Source organism: Coregonus lavaretus, assembly GCF_964263955.1.
Source record: "Coregonus lavaretus genome assembly, chromosome: 7".
Lineage (NCBI taxonomy): Eukaryota > Metazoa > Chordata > Actinopteri > Salmoniformes > Salmonidae > Coregonus > Coregonus lavaretus.
This window is the reverse complement of record NC_139994.1, coordinates 37,119,265-37,134,944: the sequence shown is the minus strand read 5'-3', so window position 1 is coordinate 37,134,944 and position 15,680 is coordinate 37,119,265.

Here is a 15,680-nt window from a genome sequence, read left to right as displayed (position 1 = left end):
CATGCAAAATGTATAAAAAAATATTTTTCTTGTTAGTTATAAAGAACTTTGTATCCCTTCATATGCCGAACTAGTTGCATTGTGGATTTTGCCTAAAACATGATTTTAGAAAATATTCATTGAAAAAAGCTTTTTATAAAATCACATTTGAAAACCATTGTATGTTGTATTCTACATATGTCCTTGTAGTGCTGAACGTTAAAAAAATATTTTAGACCCTTTTCATGCAAAATGTATAACAAATATTTTTCTCGTTTTTAATAAAAAAACGTTGTATCCCTTCATATGCCGAACTAGTTGCATTGTGGATTTTGCCTAAAACATGATTTTAGACAATATTCATTGAAAAAAGCTTTTAAAAAATCACATTTGAAAAAAATATTTTAGACCCTTTTCATGCAAAATGTATAAAAAATATTTTTCTTGTTTGTTATAAAGAACTTTTTATCCCTTCATATGCCGAACTAGTTGCATTGTGGATTTTGCCTAAAACATGATTTTAGAAAATATTAATTGAAAAAAGCTTTTTAAAAAATCACATTTGAAAACTCTTGTATGTTGTATTCTACATATGTCCTTCTAGTGCTGAACGTGAAAAAAATATTTTAGACCCTTTTCATGCAAAATGTATAACAAATATTTTTCTCGTTTTTAATAAAAAAACGTTGTATCCCTTCATATGCCGAACTAGTTGCATTGTGGATTTTGCCTAAAACATGATTTTAGAAAATATTCATTGAAAAAAGCTTTTTAAAAAATCACATTTGAAAAAAATATTTTAGACCCTTTTCATGCAAAATGTATAAAAAATATTTTTCTCGTTTTTTATTTAAAAAACTTTGTATCCCTTCATATGCCGAACTAGTTGCATTGTGGATTTTGCCTAAAACATGATTTTAGACAATATTCATTGAAAAAAGCTTTTAAAAAATCACATTTGAAAAAAATATTTTAGACCCTTTTCATGCAAAATGTATAAAAAATATTTTTCTTGTTTGTTATAAAGAACTTTTTATCCCTTCATATGCCGAACTAGTTGCATTGTGGATTTTGCCTAAAACATGATTTTAGAACATGCTAATGGAAAACATTAATTTTTTTAATCACATTTGAAAACCCTTATATGTTGAATTCTACATATGTCCTTCTAGTGCTGAACGTAAAAAAAATATTTTAGACCCTTTTCATGCAAAATGTATAAAAAAATATTTTTCTTGTTAGTTATAAAGAACTTTGTATCCCTTCATATGCCGAACTAGTTGCATTGTGGATTTTGCCTAAAACATGATTTTAGAAAATATTCATTGAAAAAAGCTTTTTATAAAATCACATTTGAAAAGCATTGTATGTTGTATTCTACATATGTCCTTGTAGTGCTGAACGTTAAAAAAATATTTTAGACCCTTTTCATACAAAATGTATAACAAATATTTTTCTCGTTTTTAATAAAAAAACGTTGTATCCCTTCATATGCCGAACTAGTTGCATTGTGGATTTTGCCTAAAACATGATTTTAGACAATATTCATTGAAAAAAGCTTTTAAAAAATCACATTTGAAAAAAATATTTTAGACCCTTTTCATGCAAAATGTATAAAAAATATTTTTCTTGTTTGTTATAAAGAACTTTTTATCCCTTCATATGCCGAACTAGTTGCATTGTGGATTTTGCCTAAAACATGATTTTAGAAAATATTAATTGAAAAAAGCTTTTTAAAAAATCACATTTGAAAACTCTTGTATGTTGTATTCTACATATGTCCTTCTAGTGCTGAACGTGAAAAAAATATTTTAGACCCTTTTCATGCAAAATGTATAACAAATATTTTTCTCGTTTTTAATAAAAAGACGTTGTATCCCTTCATATGCCGAACTGGTTGCATTGTGGATTTAGCCTAAAACATGATTTTAGACAATATTCATTGAAAAAAGCTTTTAAAAAATCACATTTGAAAACCATTGTATGTTGTATTCTACATATGTCCTTGTAGTGCTGAACGTTAAAAAAATATTTTAGACCCTTTTCATTCAAAATGTATAAAAAATATTTTTCTCGTTTTTTATAAAAAAACTTTGTATCCCTTCATATGCCGAACTAGTTGCATTGTGGATTTTGCCTAAAACATGATTTTAGACAATTTTCATTGAAAAAAGCTTTAAAAAAAATCACATTTGAAAAAAATATTTTAGACCCTTTTCATGCAAAATGTATAAAAAATATTTTTCTTGTTTGTTATAAAGAACTTTGTATCCCTTCATATGCCGAACTAGTTGCATCGTGGATTTTGCCTAAAACATGATTTTAGAAAATATTAATTGAAAAAAGCTTTTTTTTAAATCACATTTGAAAACTCTTCTATGTTGTATTCTACATATGTCCTTCTAGTGCTGAACGTGGAAAAAATATTTTAGACCCTTTTCATGCAAAATGTATAACAAATATTTTTCTCGTTTTTAATAAAAAAACGTTGTATCCCTTCATATGCCGAACTAGTTGCATTGTGGATTTTGCCTAAAACATGATTTTAGACAATATTCATTGAAAAAAGCTTTTAAAAAATCACATTTGAAAAAAATATTTTAAACCCTTTTCATGCAAAATGTATAAAAAATATTTTCTTGTTTGTTATAAAGAACTTTGTATCCCTTCATATGCCGAACTAGTTGCATTGTGGATTTTGCCTAAAACATGATTTTAGAACATGTTAATGGAAAACATTTTTTTTTTAAATCACATTTGAAAACCCTTATATGTTGAATTCTACATATGTCCTTCTAGTGCTGAACGTAAAAAAAATATTTTAGACCCTTTTCATGCAAAATGTATAAAAAATATTTTTCTTGTTTGTTATAAAGAACTTTTTATCCCTTCATCTGCCGAACTAGTTGCATTGTGGATTTTGCCTAAAACATGATTTTAGAACATGTTAATGGATTTTTTTTTTTTAATCACATTTGAAAACCCTTGTATGTTGAATTCTACATATGTCCTTCTAGTGCTGAACGTAAAAAATATTTTAGACCCTTTTCATGCAAAATGTATAACAAATATTTTTCTCGTTTTTAATAAAAAAACTTTGTATCCCTTCATATGCCAAACTAGTTGCATTGTGGATTTTGCCTAAAACATGATTTTAGACAATATTCATTGAAAAAAGCTTTTTAAAAAATCACATTTGAAAAAAATATTTTAGACCCTTTTCATTAAAAATATATAAAAAATATTTTTCTTGTTTGTTATAAAGAACTTTGTATCCCTTCATATGCCGAACTAGTTGCATTGTGGATTTTGCCTAAAACATGATTTTAAAACATGTTAAGGGAAAACATTTTTTTTTTAATCACATTTGAAAACCCTTGTATGTTGAATTCTACATATGTCCTTCTAGTGCTTAACGTTAAAAAATATTTTAGACCCTTTTCATGCCAAATGTTTAAAAAATATTTTTCTCGTTTTTTATTTAAAAACTTTGTATCCCTTCATATGCCGAACTAGTTGCATTGTGGATTTTGACTAAAACATGATTTTAGACAATATTCATTGAAAAAAGCTTTTAAAAAATCACATTTGAAAAAAATATTTTAGACCCTTTTCATGCAAAATGTATAAAAAATATTTTTCTTGTTTGTTATAAAGAACTTTTTATCCCTTCATCTGCCGAACTAGTTGCATTGTGGATTTTGCCTAAAACATGATTTTAGAACATGTTAATGATTTTTTTTTTTTTTAAATCACATTTGAAAACCCTTGTATGTTGAATTCTACATATGTCCTTCTAGTGCTGAACGTTAAAAAAATATTTTAGACCCTTTTCATGCAAAGTGTATAAAAAATATTTTTCTTGTTTGTTATAAAGAACTTTGTATCCCTTCATATGCCGAACTAATTGCATTGTGGATTTTGCCTAAAACATGATTTTAGAAAATGTTAATGAAAAACAGTTTTAAAAAAGTCACATTTGAAATTCCTAGTATATTGTATTTTACATCTGTCCTTCTAGTGCTGAACGTAAAAAAAATATTTTAGACCCTTTTCATGCAAAATGTATAAAAATATTTTTCTTGTTTGTTATAAAGAACTTTGTATCCCTTCATATGCCGAACTAGTTGCATTGTGGATTTTGCCTAAAACATGATTTTAAAACATGTTAATGGAAAACAAATTTTTTTAATTCACATTTGAAAACCCTTGTATGTTGAATTCTACATATGTCCTTCTAGTGCTTAACGTTAAAAAAATATTTTAGACCCTTTTCATGCCAAATGTTTAAAAAATATTTTTCTCATTTTTTATTAAAAAACTTTGTATCCCTTCATATGCCGAACTAGTTGCATTGTGGATTTTGCCTAAAACATGATTTTAGACAATATTAATTGAAAAAAGCTTTTAAAAAAATCACATTAAAAAAAAATATTTTAGACCCTTTTCATGCTAAATGTATAAAAAATATTTTTCTTGTTTGTTATAAAGAGCTTTGTATCCCTTCATATGCCGAACTAGTTGCATTGTGGATTTGGCCTAAAACATGATTTTAGAACATGTTAATGGAAAAACAATTTTTAAATCACATTTGAAAACCCTTGTATGTTGAATTCTACATATGTCCTTCTAGTGCTTAACGTTAAAAAAATATTTTAGACCCTTTTCATGCCAAATGTTAAAAAAATATTTTTCTCGTTTTTTATAAAAAACTTTGTATCCCTTCATATGCCGAACTAGTTGCATTGTGGATTTAGCCTAAAACATGATTTTAGACAATATTCATTGAAAAAAGCTTTTAAAAAATCACATTTGAAAAAAATATTTTAGACCCTTTTCATGCAAAATGTATAAAAAATATTTTTCTTGTTTGTTATAAAGAACTTTGTATCCCTTCATATGCCGAACTAGTTGCATTGTGGATTTTTCCTAAAACATGATTTTAGACAATATTCATTGAAAAAAGCTTTTTAAAAAATCACATTTGAAAAAAATATTTTAGACCCTTTTCATGCAAAATGTATAAAAAATATTTTTCTTGTTTGTTATAAAGAACTTTGTATCCCTTCATATGCCGAACTAGTTGCATTGTGGATTTTGCCTAATACATGATTTTAGAAAATATTCATTGAAAAAAGCTTTTTAAAAAATCACATTTGAAAACTCTTGCATGTTGTATTCTACATATGTCCTTCTAGTGCTGAACGTGAAAAAAATATTTTAGACCCTTTTCATGCAAAATGTATAACAAATATTTTTCTCGTTTTTAATAAAAAAACTTTGTATCCCTTCATATGCCGAACTAGTTGCATTGTGGATTTTGCCTAAAACATGATTTTAGACAATATTCATTGAAAAAAGCTTTTTAAAAAATCACATTTGAAAAAAATATTTTAGACCCTTTTCATTAAAAATATATAAAAAATATTTTTCTTGTTTGTTATAAAGAACTTTGTATCCCTTCATATGCCGAACTAGTTGCATTGTGGATTTTGCCTAAAACATGATTTTAAAACATGTTAAGGGAAAACATTTTTTTTTAAATCACATTTGAAAACCCTTGTATGTTGAATTCTACATATGTCCTTCTAGTGCTTAACGTTAAAAAATATTTTAGACCCTTTTCATGCCAAATGTTTAAAAAATATTTTTCTCGTTTTTTATTTAAAAACTTTGTATCCCTTCATATGCCGAACTAGTTGCATTGTGGATTTTGACTAAAACATGATTTTAGACAATATTCATTGAAAAAAGCTTTTAAAAAATCACATTTGAAAAAAATATTTTAGACCCTTTTCATGCAAAATGTGTAAAAAATATTTTTCTTGTTTGTGATAAAGAACTTTTTATCCCTTCATCTGCCGAACTAGTTGCATTGTGGATTTTGCCTAAAACATGATTTTAGAACATGTTAATGATTTTTTTTTTTTTTAAATCACATTTGAAAACCCTTGTATGTTGAATTCTACATATGTCCTTCTAGTGCTGAACGTTAAAAAAATATTTTAGACCCTTTTCATGCAAAGTGTATAAAAAATATTTTTCTTGTTTGTTATAAAGAACTTTGTATCCCTTCATATGCCGAACTAATTGCATTGTGGATTTTGCCTAAAACATGATTTTAGAAAATGTTAATGAAAAACAGTTTTAAAAAAGTCACATTTGAAATTCCTAGTATATTGTATTTTACATCTGTCCTTCTAGTGCTGAACGTAAAAAAAATATTTTAGACCCTTTTCATGCAAAATGTAGAAAAATATTTTTCTTGTTTGTTATAAAGAACTTTGTATCCCTTCATATGCCGAACTAGTTGCATTGTGGATTTTGCCTAATATATGATTTTAGAAAATATTAATTGAAAAAAGCTTTTAAAAAAATCACATTTGAAAACTCTTGCATGTTGTATTCTACATATGTCCTTCTAGTGCTGAACGTGAAAAAATATTTTTGACCCTTTTCATGCAAAATGTATAAAAAATATTTTTCTCGTTTTTAATAAAAAAACTTTGTATCCCTTCATATGCCAAACTAGTTGCATTGTGGATTTTGCCTAAAACATGATTTTAGACAATATTCATTGAAAAAAGCTTTTAAAAAAATCACATTTGAAAAAAATATTTTAAACCCTTTTCATGCAAAATGTATAAAAAATATTTTTCTTGTTTGTTATAAAGAACTTTGTATCCGTTCATATGCCGAACTAGTTGCATTGTGGATTTTGCCTAAAACATGATTTTAGAACATGTTAATGGAAAACATTTTTTTTTAAATCACACTTGAAAACCCTTGTATGTTGAATTCTACATATGTCCTTCTAGTGCTGAACGTTAAAAAAATATTTTTGACTCTTTTCATGCAAAATGTAAAAAAAATATTTTTCTTGTTTGTTATAAAGAACTTTGTATCCCTTCATATGCCGAACTAATTGCATTGTGGATTTTGCCTAAAACATGATTTCAGAAAATGTTAATGAAAAACAGTTTTAAAAAAGTCACATTTGAAATCCCTTGTATATTGTATTTTACATCTGTCCTTCTAGTGCTGAACGTAAAAAAAATATTTTAGACCCTTTTCATCCAAAATGTATAAAAATATTTTTCTTGTTTGTTATAAAGAACTTTGTATCCCTTCATATGCCGAACTAGTTGCATTGTGGATTTTGCCTAAAACATGATTTTAGACAATATTCATTGAAAAAAGCTTTTAAAAAATCACATTTGAAAAAAATATTTTAGACCCTTTTCATGCAAAATGTATAAAAAATATTTTTCTTGTTTGTTATAAAGAACTTTTTATCCCTTCATCTGCCGAACTAGTTGCATTGTGGATTTTGCCTAAAACATGATTTTAGAACATGTTAATGGAAAACATTTTTTTTTTTAATCACATTTGAAAACCCTTGTATGTTGAATTCTACATATGTCCTTCTAGTGCTGAAAGTTAAAAAAATATTTTTGACCCTTTTCATGCAAAATGTATAAAAAATATTTTTCTCGTTTTTTATAAAAAAAACTTTGTATCCCTTCATATGCCGAACTAGTTGCATTGTGGATTTTGACTAAAACATGATTTTAGACAATATTCATTGAAAAAAGCTTTTAAAAAATCACATTTGAAAAAAATATTTTAGACCCTTTTCATGCAAAATGTATAAAAAATATTTTTCTTGTTTGTGATAAAGAACTTTTTATCCCTTCATCTGCCGAACTAGTTGCATTGTGGATTTTGCCTAAAACATGATTATAGAACATGTTAATGGATTTTTTTTTTTTTAAATCACATTTGAAAACCCTTGTATGTTGAATTCTACATATGTCCTTCTAGTGCTGAACGTTAAAAAAATATTTTAGACCCTTTTCATGCAAAATGTATAAAAAATATTTTTCTCGTTTTTTATTTTAAAACTTTGTATCCCTTCATATGCCGAACTAGTTGCATTGTGGATTTTGACTAAAACATGATTTTAGACAATATTCATTGAAAAAAGCTTTTAAAAAATCACATTTGAAAAAAATATTTTAGACCCTTTTCATGCAAAATGTATAAAAAATATTTTTCTTGTTTGTTATAAAGAACTTTGTATCCCTTCATATGCCGAACTAATTGCATTGTGGATTTTGCCTAAAACATGATTTTAGAAAATGTTAATGAAAAACAGTTTTAAAAAAGTCACATTTGAAATTCCTAGTATATTGTATTTTACATCTGTCCTTCTAGTGCTGAACGTAAAAAAAATATTTTAGACCCTTTTCATGCAAAATGTATAAAAATATTTTTCTTGTTTGTTATAAAGAACTTTGTATCCCTTCATATGCCGAACTAGTTGCATTGTGGATTTTGCCTAAAACATGATTTTAGACAATATTCATTGAAAAAAGCTTTTTAAAAAATCACATTTGAAAAAAATATTTTAGACCCTTTTCATGCCAAATGTTTAAAAAATATTTTTCTAGTTTTTTATAAAAACAACTTTGTATCCCTTCATATGCCGAACTAGTTGCATTGTGGATTTTGCCTAAAACATGATTTTAGACAATATTCATTGAAAAAAGCTTTTAAAAAAATCACATTTGAAAAAAATATTTTAGACCCTTTTCATGCAAAACGTATAAAAAATATTTTTCTTGTTTGTTATAAAGAACTTTGTATCCCTTCATATGCCGAACTAGTTGCATTGTGGATTTTGCCTAAAACATGATTTTAGAACATGTTAATGGATTTTTTTTTTTTTAATCACATTTGAAAACCCTTGTATTTTGAATTCTACATATGTCCTTCTAGTGCTTAACGTTAAAAAAATATTTTAGACCCTTTTCATGCAAAACGTATAAAAAATATTTTTCTTGTTTGTTATAAGGACTTTTTATTCCTTCATCTGCCGAACTAGTTGCATTGTGGATTTTGCCTAAAACATGATTTTAGAACATGTTAATGGAAAACATTTTTTTTTTAAATCACATTTGAAAACCCTTGTATGTTGAATTCTACATATGTCCTTCTAGTGCTGAAAGTTAAAAAAATATTTTTGACCCTTTTCATGCAAAATGTAAAAAAAATATTTTTCTTGTTTGTTATAAAGAACTTTGTATCCCTTCATATGCCGAACTAATTGCATTGTGGATTTTGCCTAAAACATGATTTCAGAAAATGTTAATGAAAAACAGTTTTAAAAAAGTCACATTTGAAATCCCTTGTATATTGTATTTTACATCTGTCCTTCTAGTGCTGAACGTAAAAAAAATATTTTAGACCCTTTTCATCCAAAATGTATAAAAATATTTTTCTTGTTTGTTATAAAGAACTTTGTATCCCTTCATATGCCGAACTAGTTGCATTGTGGATTTTGCCTAAAACATGATTTTAGACAATATTCATTGAAAAAAGTTTCTAAAAAATCACATTTGAAAAAAATATTTTAGACCCTTTTCATGCAAAATGTATAAAAAATATTTTTCTTGTTTGTTATAAAGAACTTTTTATCCCTTCATCTGCCGAACTAGTTGCATTGTGGATTTTGCCTAAAACATGATTTTAGAACATGTTAATGGAAAACATTTTTTTTTTAAATCACATTTGAAAACCCTTGTATGTTGAATTCTACATATGTCCTTCTAGTGCTGAAAGTTAAAAAAAATATTTTTGACCCTTTTCATGCAAAATGTATAAAAAATATTTTTCTCGTTTTTTATTAAAAAACTTTGTATCCCTTCATATGCCGAACTAGTTGCATTGTGGATTTTGACTAAAACATGATTTTAGACAATATTCATTGAAAAAAGCTTTTAAAAAATCACATTTGAAAAAAATATTTTAGACCCTTTTCATGCAAAATGTATAAAAAATATTTTTCTTGTTTGTGATAAAGAACTTTTTATCCCTTCATCTGCCGAACTAGTTGCATTGTGGATTTTGCCTAAAACATGATTTTAGAACATGTTAATGGATTATTATTTTTTAAAATCACATTTGAAAACCCTTGTATGTTGAATTCTACATATGTCCTTCTAGTGCTGAACGTTAAAAAAATATTTTAGACCCTTTTCATGCAAAATGTATAAAAAATATTTTTCTCGTTTTTTATTTAAAAACTTTGTATCCCTTCATATGCCGAACTAGTTGCATTGTGGATTTTGACTAAAACATGATTTTAGAACATGTTAATGATTTTTTTTTTTTTTAATCACATTTGAAAACCCTTGTATGTTGAATTCTACATATGTCCTTCTAGTGCTGAACGTTAAAAAAATATTTTAGACCCTTTTCATGCAAAGTGTATAAAAAATATTTTTCTTGTTTGTTATAAAGAACTTTGTATCCCTTCATATGCCGAACTAGTTGCATTGTGGATTTTGCCTAAAACATGATTTTAGAACATGTTAATGGATTTTTTTTTTTAAAATCACATTTGAAAACCCTTGTATTTTGAATTCTACATATGTCCTTCTAGTGCTTAACGTTAAAAAAATATTTTAGACCCTTTTCATGCAAAACGTATAAAAAATATTTTTCTTGTTTGTTATAAAGAACTTTTTATTCCTTCATCTGCCGAACTAGTTGCATTGTGGATTTTGCCTAAAACATGATTTTAGAACATGTTAATGGAAAACATTTTTTTTTTAAATCACATTTGAAAACCCTTGTATGTTGAATTCTACATATGTCCTTCTAGTGCTGAAAGTTAAAAAAATATTTTTGACCCTTTTCATGCAAAATGTATTAAAAAAAAATTCTCGTTTTTTATTAAAAAACTTTGTATCCCTTCATATGCCGAACTAGTTGCATTGTGGATTTTGACTAAAACATGATTTTAGACAATATTTATTGAAAAAAGCTTTTAAAAAATCACATTTGAAAAAAATATTTTAGACCCTTTTCATGCAAAATGTATAAAAAATATTTTTCCTGTTTGTGATAAAGAACTTTTTATCCCTTCATCTGCCGAACTAGTTGCATTGTGGATTTTGCCTAAAACATGATTTTAGAACATGTTAATGGATTTTTTTTTTTTAAATCACATTTGAAAACCCTTGTATGTTGAATTCTACATATGTCCTTCTAGTGCTGAACGTTAAAAAAATATTTTAGACCCTTTTCATGCAAAATGTATAAAAAATATTTTTCTTGTTTGTTATAAAGAACTTTGTATCCCTTCATATGCCGAACTAGTTGCATTGTGGATTTTGCCTAAAACATGATTTTAGACAATATTCATTGAAAAAAGCTTTTTAAAAAATCACATTTGAAAAAAATATTTTAGACCCTTTTCATGCAAAATGTTTAAAAAATATTTTTCTTGTTTGATATAAAGAACTTTGTATCCCTTCATATGCCGAACTAGTTTCATTGTGGATTTTGCCTAATATATGATTTTAGAAAATATTAATTGAAAAAAGCTTTTTAAAAAATCACATTTGAAAAAATATTTTAGACCCTTTTCATGCAAAATGTATAAAAAATATTTTTCTTGTTTGATATAAAGAACTTTGTATCCCTTCATCTGCCGAACTAGTTGCATTGTGGATTTTGCCTAAAACATGATTTTAGAACATGTTAATGGATTTTTTTTTTTTAAATCACATTTGAAAACCCTTGTATGTTGAATTCTACATATGTCCTTCTAGTGCTGAACGTTAAAAAAATATTTTAGACCCTTTTCATGCAAAATGTATAAAAAATATTTTTCTTGTTTGTTATAAAGAACTTTGTATCCCTTCATATGCCGAACTAGTTGCATTGTGGATTTTGCCTAAAACATGATTTTAGACAATATTCATTGAAAAAAGCTTTTTAAAAAATCACATTTGAAAAAAATATTTTAGACCCTTTTCATGCAAAATGTTTAAAAAATATTTTTCTTGTTTGATATAAAGAACTTTGTATCCCTTCATATGCCGAACTAGTTTCATTGTGGATTTTGCCTAATATATGATTTTAGAAAATATTAATTGAAAAAAGCTTTTTAAAAAATCACATTTGAAAAAATATTTTAGACCCTTTTCATGCAAAATGTATAAAAAATATTTTTCTTGTTTGATATAAAGAACTTTGTATCCCTTCATATGCCGAACTAGTTTCATTGTGGATTTTGCCTAATATATGATTTTAGAAAATATTAATTGAAAAAAGCTTTTTAAAAAATCACATTTGAAAACTCTTGCATTTTGTATTCTACATATGTCCTTCTAGTGCTGAACGTGAAAAAAATATTTTTGACCCTTTTCATGCAAAATGTATAAAAAATATTTTTCTCGTTTTTAATAAAAAAACTTTGTATCCCTTCATATGCCGAACTAATTGCATTGTGGATTTTGCCTAAAACATGATTTTAGACAATATTCATTGAAAAAAGCTTTTAAAAAAATCACATTTGAAAAAAATATTTTAAACCCTTTTCATGCAAAATGTATAAAAAATATTTTTCCTGTTTGTGATAAAGAACTTTTTATCCCTTCAATTGCCGAACTAGTTGCATTGTGGATTTTGCCTAAAACATGATTTTAGAACATGTTAATGGATTTTTTTTTTTTTTATCACATTTGAAAACCCTTGTATGTTGAATTCTACATATGTCCTTCTAGTGCTGAACGTTAAAAAAATATTTTAGACCCTTTCATGCAAAATGTATAAAAAATATTTTTCTTGTTTGTTATAAAGAACTTTGTATCCCTTCATATGCCGAACTAGTTGCATTGTGGATTTTGCCTAAAACATGATTTTAGACAATATTCATTGAAAAAAGCTTTTTAAAAAATCACATTTGAAAAAAATATTTTAGACCCTTTTCATGCAAAATGTTAAAAAAATATTTTTCTTGTTTGATATAAAGAACTTTGTATCCCTTCATATGCCGAACTAGTTTCATTGTGGATTTTGCCTAATATATGATTTTAGAAAATATTAATTGAAAAAAGCTTTTTAAAAAATCACATTTGAAAACTCTTGCATTTTGTATTCTACATATGTCCTTCTAGTGCTGAACGTTAAAAAAATATTTTTGACCCTTTTCATGCAAAATGTAAAAAAAATATTTTTCTTGTTTGTTATAAAGAACTTTGTATCCCTTCATATAACGAACTAATTGCATTGTGGATTTTGCCTAAAACATGATTTCAGAAAATGTTAATGAAAAACAGTTTAAAAAAAGTCACATTTGAAATCCCTTGTATATTGTATTTTACATCTGTCCTTCTAGTGCTGAACGTAAAAAAAATATTTTAGACCCTTTTCATTCAAAATGTATAAAAATATTTTTCTTGTTTGTATAAAGAACTTTGTATCCCTTCATATGCCGAACTAGTTGCATTGTGGATTTTGCCTAAAACATGATTTTAGACAATATTCATTGAAAAAAGCTTTAAAAAAAATCAAATTTGAAAAAAATATTTTAGACCCTTGTCATGCAAAATGTATAAAAAATATTTTTATTGTTTGTTATAAAGAACTTTGTATCCCTTCATATGCCGAACTAGTTGCATTGTGAATATTGCCTAAAACATGATTTTAGAACATGTTCATGGATTTTTTTTTTTTTTTATCAAATTTGAAAACCCTTGTATGTTGAATTCTACATATGTCCTTCTAGTGCTGAACATACACAAAATATTTTAGACCCTTTTCATGCAAAATGTATAAAAAATATTTTTCTCGTTTTTTATAAAAAAAACTTTGTATCCCTTCATATGCCGAACTAGTTGCATTGTGGATTTTGCCTAAAACATGATTTTAGAAAATATTCATTGAAAAAAGCTTTTAAAAAAATCACATTTGAAAAAAATATTTTAGACCCTTTTCATGCAAAATGTATAAAAAATATTTTTCTTGTTTGTTATAAAGAACTTTGTATCCCTTCCTATGCCGAACTAGTTGCATTGTGGATTTTGCCTAAAACATGATTTTAGACAATATACATTGAAAAAAGCTTTTTATAAAATCACATTTGAAAACCATTGTATGTTGTATTCTACATATGTCCTTCTAGTGCTGAACGTAAAAAAAATATTTTAGACCCTTTTCATGCAAAATGTATAAAAAAAAATTCTCGTTTTTTATAAAAAATCTTTGTATCCCTTCATATGCCGAACTAGTTGCATTGTGGATTTTGCCTAAAAGACGATTTTAGACAATATTCATTGAAAAAAGCTTTTAAAAAAATCACATTTGAAAAAAATATTTTAGACCCTTTTCATGCAAAATGTATAAAAAATATTTTTCTTGTTTGTTATAAAGAACTTTGTATCCCTTCCTATGCCGAACTAGTAGCATTGTGGATTTTGCCTAAAACATGATTTTAGACAATATACATTGAAAAAAGCTTTTTATAAAATCACATTTGAAAACCATTGTATGTTGTATTCTACATATGTCCTTCTAGTGCTGAACGTAAAAAAAATATTTTAGACCCTTTTCATGCAAAATGTATTAAAAAAAATTCTCGTTTTTTATAAAAAAACTTTGTATCCCTTCATATGCCGAACTAGTTGCATTGTGGATTTTGCCTAAAAGATGATTTTAGACAATATTCATTGAAAAAAGCTTTAAAAAAAATCACATTTGAAAAAAATATTTTAGACCCTTTTCATGCAAAATGTATAAAAAATATTTTTCTTGTTTGTTATAAAGAACTTTGTATCCCTTCCTATGCCGAACTAGTTGCATTGTGGATTTTGCCTAAAACATGATTTTAGACAATATACATTGAAAAAAGCTTTTTATAAAATCACATTTGAAAACCATTGTATGTTGTATTCTACATATGTCCTTCTAGTGCTGAACGTAAAAAAAATATTTTAGACCCTTTTCATGCAAAATGTATTAAAAAAAATTCTCATTTTTTATAAAAAAACTTTATATCCCTTCATATGCCGAACTAGTTGCATTGTGGATTTAGCCTAAAAGACGATTTTAGACAATATTCATTGAAAAAAGCTTTTTAAAAAATCACATTTGAAAAAAATATTTTAGACCCTTTTCATGCAAAATGTATAAAAAATATTTTTCTTGTTTGTTATAAAGAACTTTGTATCCCTTCCTATGCCGAACTAGTTGCATTGTGGATTTTGCCTAAAACATGATTTTAGACAATATACATTGAAAAAAGCTTTTTATAAAATCACATTTGAAAACCATTGTATGTTGTATTCTACATATGTCCTTCTAGTGCTGAACGTAAAAAAAATATTTTAGACCCTTTTCATGCAAAATGTATAAAAAAAAATTCTCGTTTTTTATAAAAAAACTTTGTATCCCTTCATATGCCGAACTAGTTGCATTGTGGATTTTGCCTAAAAGATAATTTTAGACAATATTCATTGAAAAAAGCTTTTTAAAAAATCACATTTGAAAAAAATATTTTAGACCCTTTCCATGCTAAATGTATAAAAAATATTTTTCTTGTTTGTTATAAAGAACTTTGTATCCCTTCATATGTCGAACTAGTTGCATTGTGGATTTTGCCTAAAACATGATTTTAGACAATATTAATTGAAAAAAGCTTTTTATAAAATCACATTTGAAAACCATTGTATGTTGTATTCTACATATGTCCTTCTAGTGCTGAACGTAAAAAAAATATTTTAGACCCTTTTCATGCAAAATGTATAAAAAAAAATTCTCGTTTTTTATAAAAAAAACTTTATATCCCTTCATATGCCGAACTAGTTGCATTGTGGATTTTGCCTAAAAGACGATTTTAGACAATATTC